We start from the raw sequence: 15,309 nt of genomic DNA, 5'->3' as shown, positions 1-15,309 counted from the left end.
GCTGCTACTGCTGCCTGGAGAGTTTACTTCATTTTGGCTCATGTCTTATTTATTTTCATTTTTTTGATCTGTTGAGTATGACAAATACTATGGTTCTTCTCTGCAGGGCCTAATTTATATGAATGAAGCTGAATCTGACCGTCACAAATCCAACCGTTACAAATCCGACCGTTGCAATGAGTCACCGAGTTGACTCGATACTGGTTTGGTTACGAACTCAGACGAGGGTTAAGTCGTCTTTTACCTAGCAGGTTAACTGCCACATAGCCAGTTAACTACCTAAATCCGTTTTTTGAAAAAAAACGGGATGGAAAATGTCAATATCGGCCAGTTTATATAAAGATTCAAAAAAACGGCCAGTTTCTTAAATATGGTTCAAAAAGGTGGTTACTTTATTAAAAAGTCCAACTATTATTTGAAATTTTATTCATAGTATCCAAGGATGAACCAAGAATTCACTACTATATCACTATCAGACGCCAAAATTAAATATTATTGAAACCAAAACTGGTTACACTTTACTGCATCCTCCATTGCTTTGCACTCCTGCTGCTCAACCTCATTCTCTAAGTTGAGCCCGCTATTGTAGAATTTTCATTCGACTCCTCGACATTTTCTTGCAAAATTTTTTATAATCAGTCCAATGCTTCCAACGGATGCAGATTCAATAAAATATGCACATATTAAATTTGATATAATCTTTGTCCATGGGAACCTCCATTGTAGCTACAATATTAATTATTTTATTATTGGTGTAAGAAGAACACTTGTTAGATAGATGAGATATTCTATTCAAAGTATGCAATCTATTAGGCTTTATTTTTTGAAAGATTAAATTGTACCTGTCTTTCCAAATCAACCAAATACTAATGATGCATTTGTAAGCTAGTTTTTCATAATGGAGAACGGATATTGAAAAACTACTATCATCAGGGTTAAACCAACTAATTAACCAATCAGAAAACTATTATAGTGATTTTGAATATTTAACATGTTAACACGTACACCAAGCCAGATTGACCTAGCATAGTCACGGGAAAGAAACAAATGGTCAATAGATTCATAATCAAAATTACATAAGTTGCAATGTGTGTCAGTATCCTCTTTACATTTAGAAATTTTGTCCCTAATGGGATGATATTTTTAAGACACTTCCACACAAATATTTGATCTCTATGAAGTATCTTAGTAGACCATAGTCTTTTCCATGTTGCTGAAGGAACAAGAGACTGGGCATTTCAGATACCTCGATATTCGGTAGTGGTCCGCCGGATGTAATATATGTAATGGTTTGTCCTTTCCTAACATCGAGGTTGATGGGATCGTTTAATCGAGTTATGGTAACACTTCTTAGTTAAGTGTGCTCGATGGAGAGTAGGCACCGGATGGGTGACCTCTCGGGAAGCTGTTGTTGGATAATTGTAGTAGTGTCGTTAAAAATCCTACACTGCTGGATAACCTCGGTGAGTAAGTGGAAACAATGTCGGTGTTAGTTGGGATACAATTAGGGACGGTTCGCTTGTGCTCGGATGGGAGACTATTTCAGGTCGTTGAGATAGATACTGGTCTCACAAGAGGCAAGGAACGTCTACATTATACCGAGGCCTTTTCGGCACAATTGGCTCCAGAGTTGGCAGAAAACTTTGCAGTTAGGCTTGCTCGGGCATGAGTAATTCAGAGATGGGTGACCTCCCGGGAAGTTGTTGCTGGATTACCGTAGAGATGCTCGTTGAAATCCCCACATTGCCGGACAACCGCAGTGATAAAGTAGGCACAATATTGATGGAGAGTTAGGCCATTAAAAATGGTGTCAGAGGCGACAACGGGTCACCTGCAGATGATGAGAAGGTACACTGGACGGGGTCGGCCCATGTGCTTGTCTCATGAGGGGCAGGGAACGTCAAAGATATGGGCTTGAATATATTACAGAGCTGAGGAAAACTCCAATTTAAGGTGATGGTATTGCTATACCCTGATATTCGGCAGTGGTTCACAAAATGGAATATATATAATGGTTTGTCATTTCCTAACACCGACGCTTGATGAGTTCGCTTGACTGGGTTATGGGAAAATTTATATGTTAAGCGTGCTCAATCAAGAGTAGTCACAAGATAGGTGACCTCTCAGGAAGCTGTTGTTGGATAATCGCAGTAGTGTCGTTAAAAATCCTACGTTGTTGGATAACCGCAGTGCGTAAGTGGGAGCATTATCAGTGTTAGTTGGGATACAACTAGGGACGGTTCATTTGTGCTTGGATGGGAGAGTATGCTAGGACGTTGAGCTAGATACTAGTCTCACAAGAGGCAAGGAACGTTTACATTCTACCGAGGTCTTTTCAGCACAATTGGCTCCAGAGTTGACAGAAAAATTTGCAGTTAAGCGTACTCGGGCAGGAGTAATCCAGGAATGGGTGACCTCCCGGAAAATTGTTGATGGATTACCCCGGAGACGCCGGTTATTATCGAAAAACCGCAGTGATCAAGTGAGGACAGTATTGATGGAGTGTCGGGTCATTAAATTATTATCACTACTACTATCAAAATTACAAAGAGCGTTTTAGTCACTATTCACACTAAAATTAACTCTCCCATCAGGTTTCATTTTAAAGTATCCTCACCACTAGAATGTATACTCATATCTAAGATTTTTTATGCACAGTCAAGAGTAAAAATAATATTAACAATATTTTGGTCCCATTCTCTACAACCTACAAAAAAAAAATATTACAAACTAAAACTGTGAGGGTTAGATAAACCTTTATTGGTTCAGGTGAGTTATTGAAACCTATAACCCACCGATTTAACTAGATGCTTATCCTGGTACCACATTTAATATCCCATATTGAGAACTGTTTAATGGTATCAATGCTAGTATAGATACTTCTCAATATCTGTTGTAATATTAATTTTGCGGTAAATAAGAATTCGTTGTTCGGACTTGAAAAGATTTTTAACACAAAAATATATACAAAATTTGTCACAGGATCAAGAGACACTGGGACTCAGGATTCCACCATTAATCATTCACAGTATTCATATATTTATTCCAAATAGTTATAGCTCAAATAATAAGGACTCTCATTCTTGCCAAGGTAGATTTTTAGAAGATTAACTGTAAATCGAAAGCATGGCATATCAAAAGCACTATGACCAAACATAAACCATCAAATGAAATGATAATCAATTAAGAAAAATCATAAAACGATTAATAAAAAGTGCAAGTAGTCAAAAAGAATTAAATATAATTATCATATGCGTGAAATATGGCTTCCTCCATCATCCCAGTACTGGGGTTTAGCTACTCATATTAATCATGTTCTCAAAATACATTTTTATAGCTCAAAAAGTTGATTAAAAGATGAGAAAATGCTAAAACAAAGATTCGCAACAATTATAAGCATTACAATTGCGTTGTATAAAACAAAACTGAAGTGTAGTAAAGAACGATACAACCTTAGTGTTGTAAACAATGACACAACTGAACTGCTGCGGCTACTGTTGAAGAACGACGCTTCTAGAGCGTCAGTTCTTCATCTTCTTCCTCCTCCTCGAGAGCAGCAGCAGGAGAGATTTCTCCCCTTCGCTTCTCTCGGCTCCAAAACTTCCCCAAACTCTTGATAACCCTCTATCATCTCCCAAGGGTCCCTTTTATACACAACAGGCGCAACGAATCACTCGCAATAACTCCACATAATCCTCCATTACTCGGAAAATATTTTTTTTCCATTTTCTTCACTGTCAGCCGAGATATGATCTTCTCCATCCCCTCTGCCTGCGCATATGAGATGTAATACTTCCATAGTTGCATAAACACTTAAGAAGATCAGATATCTTCCCCATTTAGTCCACAAAACTTCCCAAAAATTCCTCTCACAGAGGACTCGAGTGTATCTCCCTCGTTTACTCTCGATTGAAAGTTAGCGGATTCTAGCCAATTTTAACTCATTCCAGCCATTTAGTCTCTCCACAAATCCATCGAAAATCAATTTGAAAATCTGCCAGGGAGAGAATATATTTTCCCGCCAAAACCATTATTTGAATTTTGTTTCCCGCCAAAATTGTTCTTGATGTTTTGATCAATTGGTGATTATCCAGGCAATTCTAACTGAATTCGATCATACCACTATCTCTGTTTAGCTCAATGGAAGATACCCAATGATTTTTAGCTGTTTAGTCTCACTATAAGACCTCCAAAATCGTAACCCTAATTTGACAGCACTATTCACCCATTTTCCCTCCAAAATTCAAATATTTGAAATGTTGAAGATGGTGTCCCCCTAATCCAGTTTGGGTGTCCCTTTAGCAATTTGGGCTGAAATAGTAATTTTGGGTGGAAATAGTAATTTTTCTGGGTTCTTCCCGGATATTTCTGGGATGTTTCCGGTGCACTTCTGGGGTACTTCCGGTGCGCTATCAACGGAGCTCCAAACGCCGCATTTTAAACCAATTTCGCCTCAAAATATTATTTTTCCAAAAACACCTATAAATAAATAAAACACCATAATGAGTATAAAAATGGGCACTAACAATATATACAAATGAGATATATTAGACACATAAATGCGTCTATCAAATACCCCCAAACTTATTATTTGCTAGTCCCGAGCAAATCAAAACTACAAAATAAAATCCTAACTCACTTTCGCGGGCATCGTCGATTGCATTTAGCATATGCAATAAGTCTTTAAACCCCTAGGTGGACCTAGCGGCCGAGTTATAGTCTCGGGAGGGCTTACCATAGATATAACCACAAAATCATTACTCCAGACCCTAAATATTTAGGCAAAATCTTAGAAAGACTAAAGAATCTTCTTGGTTGGCATACTTATTAATTACAGGAGGAAGTACCCTGATGCGAAATTCCAATTGCTGTACACGAGTTTTCACTCAAGCATACTAAAATTCATATAAGTGACAGAGCTCTACTAAGATAGTTTCACGATGGACATCATACTCGGAGTCAGACTAATCATATGGATAGATTAAGAGATGGATATAGAAAAATATAGATGGTTTTGATGTTGACTAAGTAAACGGTGTTTCTCATATCTGTCTGAAGGCCACTGCCAAAATAATCCTATCCTAAATGACTGAGATAGTCTGACTAGTATCAAATCACTGGCATATACAAGGGAACCAGTGTAACATAATCCTAACTCTAGGTCAACACAACTGGCATATACAAGGGTTCCAGTGGTCGACTTTATTGAATTTTATTCCGTTTGGTCAAATGGTCTGGTCTAATTTTTTTTTTTTCATAACTTTTTTTTTCATTCTCAGTCACTCTATTTTACCCTAGCAGTGGTAACAACTTGAATCGTAAGCCCCACCTAATCACCTAGAGAAACATAGTTTAAAAATAAAATAAAATAGAAACAGAAATGAAAAGGACTCAACAAAATATGGCGAAACTATCATGTTATTTCTAACACCTGAGCTTTGTGCTTTTATGAATAGACTCTTTATATGTTTCCATCTAGTCAGATTGGTCCCTCAACTCCTAAAACCAAAATGCTTCCGTCCACTTAGATTGGTTAGTGTCATCCTATATAAGCATAAATTTTTAGGCTCTGGAGTTTATTTATTATGCAACTAAAAAGTTTCTCCCAATACCCCCAAACTTAAATCTAACATTGTCCTCAATGTTCTAAAGATAAAATTAAAAACATGAACAAGGAGAAAATGTTACCATTTGAAGTAAAAGATTTAAGGAAGGATATTACCGGGTTGCATGAGATTGGGTTACCTCCCAAGAGGTGCTAAGTTTAAAATCTTCAGCCAGACTTGGAATGAACTAGTCACCTCGTAGAATCATATAACAGTAATCGGAATAACTGTGGGTCGTCTGGATCAAAAAGTGTTACCCACAAGAAGAGGAGACTGCAACAGACCAGGAAGATATCCAACACACCCTTATATATTTTTTTGTTTAAGACAACTACATCTAGTTGTGGTCTAGGTTCAGTATCTATAAAAGGGTCTAAATAAAAAGTTTTCATCGGTTGAATTTCTTCATAGGTGGGATCCGAATCATTAGGTCCTAGAGTCTGGAAAAACTCAAACAAGAACTTAGAATCACAAAATAATAACCTAAATAATTGAGGATCCTCTAAGTCAATCAAGTTTAACTTACAGTAACTGACCACAATGAGAGTAGTGGTCATTCATAAGAAAATGTGTCGGTTCTATTAATCTAAAGTACTTAGGCTTAGTCTCAGAACTTAATAAGTGACACATTTGAAATTTATACGTTCCCACAATTGGAATAAGATTATTTGGTGGGAAAACAAATTCAATCTTGGTATTATTGCCTGGGCAAACCACATCAACCAGAGGATGGGTTTCTAATGACTGAACTTCTTCCTTGACATCATTAGGTTCGGGAAAACGAGTATGAAGGTAATCTTGTAAAATGGTCGAGGCAGAGATATCAAGTCCTAAGTGAGGGGACTTTCTGAGACTTAAAGGTAAGGCACTAGGAAGGTGATAATCACCCCCAAACTTAGAGTTTTCAGTGTCTCTAGATAGACTAGTCACAATTTCCCTAATTTCTAGATCATCAGGTTCTTGAAAATGGTCAATTGATTCTTCTAAGTTATTATCAGGTAGTGCATCTTTACTCATCTCTACGGGTCCATCTTCTTCGTCTAAGACTATTGTTTCTAAGTTGCTAGACTCTAAAACAACATTTTCGGAATAAACCCGTTCCTCTAAAGCATTATCGGCTTCGTAATCAAAAGGAAAAACTACATCGTATAAAACGGTGGTATCCCTAATCAAATACTCGTCCTTTTGAATAGGTGAATAATCATAAAAATTATTTGGATTTGAACTAGAAATAATATAATCATTATAAAGCTCAATTGGATTAATAGATTCCTGATCACTATGCCTACATATTTCAGATTCTTCATTACTACTATCCTCATCATAATAGTACGAAGATGATTGAACCTTATCTAAATAAGTAGTGTCTTTTATTCTAACCTCGTCCTCTAAATTAGGCAAATATTCACTATTGATATCAAGGGTAGAATTAGAAACACTATTTTGGAAATTTAGACTATTTCTTGCAGCATTAGCTAACTGTTCATTTTCTGCCTCTAGACATGCCTGAATTTCACTGAGCGTAACACTTATATGTTCACCACTCTCGTTTATCATCACAGAATACCGTGTACACTCTTCTTTTGAACTATTCATTGCAACTAAACGTTTGTACGTCATTTCAATCCGTTGTTGGGTCTCTTCTAGAGAAGGAACAGGTTCAGAAATATCATAATCAGGACTAGTTTTTAAGTAATTTTCCAAAAACACATAACCAGTACTATAATGTTCCTGATTTCTTGCTCGTAAGACCAATTCGCGTGTGGATAGTAATTGGGCTCACTATGGTATGAACCATAACTTTGAAAAGGTTGGCGTTCCCAACTACTATTCGCACCATGGTCATAAAACTGATGATGTCCATATTCAAATTCAGGTCGATACTCATTGTATTGGCTTCTATCATACCAGTTCGACATTCTTAATTGGAAGGGAATTCTACACAATCACAAACAAGGCTGACTCGACCAAATCAAACCTACTGATTTCTAGCAAACAAAAAGCATGATGGCTTCACTTAGATTGTTTCTAGACTTGCTTCTATCTCTCGAAGGGGAATTCGTTACAGTTTGAACAAACCCCTCTGGAATCAATCCGAGCTAATGTGAGGAAACTTGAGGCGAGGGAAGCTCAATGGAGATTTGATACCCAAGGCCTCACCGGCGTTACAAGGCGGTTCATTTCAACTCACAATAACCTTCTTGAACTTTGAGGTATGCTTAAGAAAGTAACCATTATCCTTCGAAATTTTTTCCTAATAAGCGCGTTACCCTATCGGTCTCGTTCTAGTCAAGTTTTAAGCTTGGGTTCGCGTTAGGTTTCGTTTTCCTAAGGCGGGCAAGAAGGGAGCGGTGATGAAATCCGAACCCTTATCTTGTATTGGCCAGGCCTTGTTTACTAGGAATTTAAAAACAGTCCAAATTCGTCCTCAATCAATGAATCACCTTAAGGAACACGGTAACTCGCTTACAGGAGATTTACGAGTGTTTCGATGGACTTACCTCTCGTACCAGACGGGGATGAACCGTTGAAGTCTACTCGGGACACGACTCCTATGTCATGTACGAACCCGAGGGGCCGAGATGATATAGTAATCGTCGTCCTTCCCTGCACACAGTTTATATATAATTTTTTTAATTAATAATACCATTCCGTAGGGTATGAAAAATAATGTCCCAAAATTGAAATTCCAAAGTCCATAAAAAAAGTGCAAAAGAAAAAATAAAGTCTAAGAAAAATAAAAAGTCTAAGAAAATAAAAATAAAAATAAAAAAAATAAAATACAAATATCTCTCTTCTTTTTTATCAGAATAAAAAAAATAAAAAATCTTCTTCTTTCGCCCCTTTCGCTTTGCCTTTTACTCCAGTCTTTAAGTATTCACCAAAAACTTTGGCAAAATTTTCTTTCGCTCCAACTTCCAAAATCTGAAAGAAAAAGACAAAAACCCAAAAACGTAAAGAAAAACAAAAATAAAAATAAATAAATAAAAATAAACCTAAAAAAATAAAAATAAATCTATATACAAGTCCGCGTCGGCGGCGTCATTTTTTTGTTATAGTATTAATTTTGCGGTAAATAAGAATTCGTTGCTCGGACTTGAAAAGATTTTTAAAACAAAAATATATACAAAATTTGTCACAGGATCAAGAGACACTGGGACTCAGGATTCCACCATTAATCATTCACAGGATTAATATATTTATTCCAAATAGTTATAGATCAAATAATAAGGACTCTCATTCTTGCCAAGGTAGATTTTTAGAAGATTAACTGTAAATCGAAAGCATGGCATATCAAAATCACTATGACCAAGCATAAACCATCAAATGAAATGACAATCAATTAAGAAAAATCATTAAACGATTAATAAAAAGTGCAAGTAGTCAAAAAGAATTAAATATAATTATCATATGCGTGAAATATGGCTTCCTCCATCATCCCATTATTGGGGTTTAGCTACTCATATTAATCATGTTCTCAAAATACATTTTTATAGCTCAAAAAGTTGATTAAAAGATGAGAAAATGCTAAAACAAAGATTCGCAACAGTTATAAGCGCTACAAATGCGCTGTATAAAAAAAACTGAAGTGTAGTAAAGAACGATACAACCTTAGTGCTGTAAACAGCGACACAACTGAACTGCTGCGGGTACTGTTGAAGAACGACGCTTCTGGAGCGTCAGTTCTTCATCTTCTTCCTCCTCCTCGAGCGCAGCAGCAGCAGCAGGAGAGATTTCTCCCCTTCGCTTCTCTTGGCTCCAAAACTTCCCCAAACTCTTGATAACCCTCTATCAGCTCCCAAGGGTCCCTTTTATACCCAACAGGCGCAACGAATCACTCGCAATAACTCCACATAATCCTCCATTACTCGGAAAATATTTTTTTTCCATTTTCTTCACTGTCAGCGGAGATATGATCTTCTCCATCCCCTCTGCCTGCGCATATGAGTTGTAATACTTCCATAGTTGCATAAACACTTAAGAAGATCAGATATCTTCCCCATTTAGTCCACAAAACTTCCCAAAAATTCCTCTCACAGAGAACTCGAGCGTATCTCCCATGTTTACTCTCGATTGAAAGTTAGCGGATTCTAGCCAAATTTAACTCATTCCAACGCTCAGAATAATCTTGTTATACTCAATAGATATGACCCAATTAATTCCAGCCATTTAGTCTCTCCAAAAATCCATCGAAAATCAATTTGAAAATCTGCCAGGGAGAGAATATATTTTCCCGCCAAAACCATTATTTGAATTTTTGTTTCCCGCCAAAATTGTTCTTGATGTTTTGATCAATTGGTGATTATCCACCCAATTCTAACTGAATTCGATCATACCACTATTTCTGTTTAGCTCAGTGGAAGATACCCAATGATTTTTAGTTGTTTAGTCTCACTATAAGACCTCCAAAATCCTAACCCTAATTTTACAGCACTATTCACCCATTTTCCCTCCAAAATTTAAATATTTGAAATGTTGAAGATGGTGTCCCCCTATTCCAGTTTGGGTATCCCTTTAGTAATTTGGGTTGAAATAGTAATTTTGGGTGGAAATAGTAATTTTTCTGGGTTCTTCCAGGATATTTCTGGGATGTTTCCGGTGCACTTCTGGGGTACTTCCGGTGCGCTATCAACGGAGCTCCAAACGCCGCATTTTAAACCAATTTCGCCTCAAAAGATTATTTTTCCAAAAACACCTATAAATAAATAAAACACCATAATAAGTATAAAAACGGGCACTAACAGTATATACAAATGAAATATATTAGACACATAAATGCGTCTATCAATATCCAAGAGCAGTCATCCTTTAACTTGTCTAGCTGTGGCTTTTTATTATCCTTAGCATATTTATCTTTTAAGATATGTAAATAAAAGACATCATCAAAAGAAGTGCATACTTTCCAAGCTAATTTATTAAGACAGAATTATTGAAAATCTCAAGATTCTTAAAACACCTAAAGTCTTAGGTTTCCGCAAGTTATGTTAACCAGTATACTTAAGACCTTTGTTACGCCGATGACTCCACAAAAAATTTATTTAGATGGAGTCCATTTTATTGATCAAGTCCTAAGGGATTTTAAAACTGCTCATTTGATAAGGAATAAGAGTATTACAAACGCTCTGCTACCAAAAGATTGAAGAATTTTTTTAAAGGACTCATTTTTGTTTCTACCTATCAAAAAAGGGACACCTAGATATTTTTAAGTATCTCAGATAATGAAAATATAAAGGGATTTAGCAATATCATTACAAGCACCATCACTGAAGTTACTACTAAAATACACCACTGACTTGTTAAAGTTAAGCAACTGACCTGGATATTGCCCAAAATTAAAGAATGAAAAATGTCTAAGATATCTCTAACATTGTGGATATCCGCCTTAGTGAAAATCAGGACATCATCTGCAAACATAAGATGAGAAACACTAGGAGCTTTTCTGGATGCTTTGACTCCAGAAATAGCATGAGTAGATTCTGCATACAAGAAAGATCTAGAAAGAACTTCATACGGATGATGAAAAGGTGAGGGTTCCCTTGTATTAAACTCTTAAAGGGAGTAAATTCTTGACATGGAGACCCATTCAACAAAATTGATATTTTAGTGGTGGAAATACATTGGTAAATAAGATTACTGAATCTATCATTGAAACCAAACTTCTTGAGCATACAAATAAGGAAGCCATTCAAGCCTGTCAAAGGCTTTACATAAGTCTATTTTATCATCATATTTCTTCTGAAACTTTTGTTGTGTTTCATGGTTTGGATCAATTCATGAAAAACAATAATATTGTCTTGAATTGATCAATTTGAAACAAAAGCAGCATGATATGAACCAATCGGGTGCTTCAAAAGAGGCTTGATCCGGTTAGCTAGAATTTTAGACACCACTTTATAAGAAATATTACAAAGACATATAGGTCTAAAATCAGCAGTACTTTTAGCTTCATTAGACTTGGAAATCAAAGAAATATAAGTTTTATTGAGAATCCTAGGCATAAAACCACTAACAAAGAAATTTTGAACAACCTCAACAAGATCCATACCTACACAGTCCCATTGGGTTTTGTAGAAACCTGCCTGAAATCCATCCATGTCGGGGGAACTACAAGCAGGCATCTCATCCACAACTAAAATCATTACTAGAAGAAATTCTCGAAAGATCATCATTCACGACATCAGAAATAAGATTAAGAATCAAATCAAAAATCTCATCAGCAATACAAGGATAAGTAGTAGAACTTAGTTGGCTAAAATGATTAGTCTACAGATTAGCAATATCCTCTCTATTATTAACCCAAAAACCATTGTCATTACATAAGGCATCAATATTATTCCTAAACATTCTTCTATTAGCAAGTGTATGGAAATACCTAGAACTATTATCCACCTCACTTATGTTTAGCCTTTTGTCATCATCCAAAAACTTATCTCTAGACTTTTTTTTATAAAATTCACGCTAGATGTGAAATCATTTGTCAAGTTCATTAAAAAGATAAACAATCCTATCATGCTGAGAAGATGAATTTTTTCCCTTTTGGACATCTCTAAGTTGAATTTGTAGATTTTTTTATTAACATATTAATATTTCCAAACTCAACTATATTCCTCTGAGACATCCTAATTCTAGCGCTTTGCTGTTTTTGGGAAAACCTATGAGTTGTAGAACCATATACCTCAATGTTCCAAGCTAGTCTGAGATGATTACTAAATTATCGTGATTCATCCAAGTTCCAGAGAACTTGAATGGTCTCCAAAGAGATTTAGGGACAAAGTCATGAGTAATATGCATTATAGGGTGGTCTGAACTAAACTGAGGAAGATGTAGCAACTTGGCGTGTTGAAAATGCATGCTCTACTCATTGTTTCATGTGCCATATTTATTACTAGACGAGGAATAATCCCTGCCTACATAATCCAAATCCATCAGGCCACAGGCATGGGGGTGTTTTTGCTGAAGGTCTTGTAATATCTCTTGATTAGCAGGTGTAATACCGTTAGAAGAGAGAACGCGGATGACAGCTGTGTAATGGTTGTAGATGATATTATTCCTACAGGCTTGTAAGTTGGTGTTATCTTTCCTCCTCTTTTTTGATTGCTTCTGATTGGAATTTTGCTATGTAAAACTAAGCAATTTTTGCACAATAGAAACACATCCACGTGGTTCCCTCCATGTATTCAAAGCCTGATTAATAGGAGCAATCTGTAGTTTCTTTCTTGTACTAGAACGTTCCTCACCAGTGCATTTAGGTATGTAGAGGTTAAGAGTGCAAACATGGAGCAATAAGAGTTGTAACCAGACACTAAGATCTCCAGGTTTTGCAATCACATTATCTAAAGCAAATTTGAGGACACGAGAAAACTTCAATCTGCAAGGATGGGGTTTACTTACTATGGTGGTGATACGCTTCTGAAAAATTATGTTAAGCATGTCCAAAGTAAGACAAACAGCCTCATTATCATCAACAGATCAATGGAAATAGCCTCACTAATCAAAGAAGCAGCATTGGTCTGTGGTTTCGGAATGCCATGAATGAGAAACTCAACAACTTGCCATTGAGTGGCCCTGTAATAATGTCTGCAGGATGTGACTCTGATTTGCAAGACTTTTTCCATGCATGGATGTGGAAGCATTTACTGCATAGCCACATTTGCATATCCAACAAAACACGTTCCCAAGCAGCAAAACAATTAGGATTGTTTTGTATATGCACTCTACAAATTTATTTGTTCTGCTCTGTGGGGAAATGTTTGTCAGTAAGATGTCGATAGAGCGCACTCCTGGCATATCCCCTACCACCAACACCATCACAACATTCATCCTAATCCTAACATTTGAAGGGACAATGAACCTTGTCCCTTTGCGCTGTTGATGTCGACGGATACTGCAAGATGAAGCTGAACTTGAACAATGAGACCTAGATGCAGATGGATTGGGTGATGATGAAGAAGTTCTAAATGTGGAATTGAACAAGATGATTTAGATCGAGTGCAAGGCATTCTTACCAAAGAAAATAATGGAATACAAAGCAACCAAAGATAGTTAGTTAGAGATTAAAGGATGGGAATTTAAGATTTCAGAACAACTGAAAACTTAAAATACCATACATTAAATCCCTGATTAAACCTTCACAAAAGATTTAACAAAAACCCACCACAACTTCTTGCTCTACTACTTCTTCCTTCCCCTGTGAACAGATGCAGAAGAATGAGATAACATGCACTCAAATCTTAATCCCTTATGTCAATCTCCTAACCAAAAATCCTCAAAAACTGAAAAAATTTCTTCAATAGACGAAAACCCCCTACTCAAAAAGTGGATAACGATTACTCCAACCACTAATTGAAAAATACAGAGAAGATGTACACTTTCTACAATTGAAAAAAATCCCTACCACACAAAACGACACTCCAAATCCCCAATTAAAAAACCAAAGGAGAAGATAAACATAAACCTTACTTCGATTCCGAATTGAGACTGCAAAGATCCCTTTCTTCAATCAAAGAAATCACTAATTGAAATAATCCCTTCTCCAAACTGAGAAAAGCGAAACTTGAAAAACCTAATTAAAAATTACAGAAAAGAAATCAATAATTTATTATTATTATTTTATTTTATTTTTCTTTTTTAAAAAATTACACACCAGAATTTTCTTTTTCATTATTACTTTCATTTTTTTTCATTTTTTTTATAATACTAACTGTTAGAGCACTGCACTGCTCGGTCGAACTCGCAAGCATTACTATCTCAAGCTTGTTTGTCAAGTTTAGTTGCCAAAACTATAAGTCTTGATTTCTAGTCTATTTATAGCTAAGTCTCGGATTAGGATAGAAAGTGTAGTTGAGCTTAGATTTTACGGCGTTCATCTATTGAAGACGAATAACTACTAAGGGGAGCTTGTGGAACTTTATCAACAAAACGGATGTGGAGACATGAACTCATCTATCACTCAAAAGTCTATCTGTTTTATCTCTTATTTGAGACAAAAGTCGTATAGCTATATAGACTTCAATTATACACATTTGATATTTCGAGCTGAGTTTAACTCGCTTACATATTTCTCGAAATATGTGTTGATAAGCTTTCGCTTTAACCAAGTTCATGCTATATTCTTGACGAAAGTCAAAAGATGATCATGTGAAAATCACCTGGTAACATCTTACATGATTTGTGTGAGACAATCATTTAATGTAGACTCGGAATGTTTCGTATTGATCATTCGATCACTTGAAAATTGCTTTGAAGCTAATAGTTTGTGTGAGACAGCTATTCCCGTCTTCCGAGAATGTTTCAATGGTTGAAATGAGAGTTTAGAACAATTGGATTTAAGCATAGTATGCGTACTTGCATATGTGTAATCCATGTCTGGGAACCTTGTAGCATACCGGTACGTGTACTGGCGTAAGGTTCAGGTCCGGGAATTTCTGCCGAGTTTGGAGGTATGCGTACACGTTCACATACTGGCAAACCCAAACTTAGATCGGCCACTAAGGTATGCGTACCCATTTGCGTACCTGGGTGTATAATGTTCTAAAATCGGTTTGTTCATGAACTAATACATTTATATAATAAGGAATGCAATCTTCTATAATGTTCATGACTTGATTCGAGTGAATCAAAATCGATTTTTCTTCAATTGTATCTTTTATACTTCTATGAGAATATAAATAATTGAATAACTCTAGAACTAGTTTCATTTGAG

Source organism: Papaver somniferum, chromosome 5 (genome assembly GCF_003573695.1).
Source record: "Papaver somniferum cultivar HN1 chromosome 5, ASM357369v1, whole genome shotgun sequence".
Classification (NCBI taxonomy): domain Eukaryota; kingdom Viridiplantae; phylum Streptophyta; class Magnoliopsida; order Ranunculales; family Papaveraceae; genus Papaver; species Papaver somniferum.
This window is presented reverse-complemented; position numbering follows the sequence as displayed.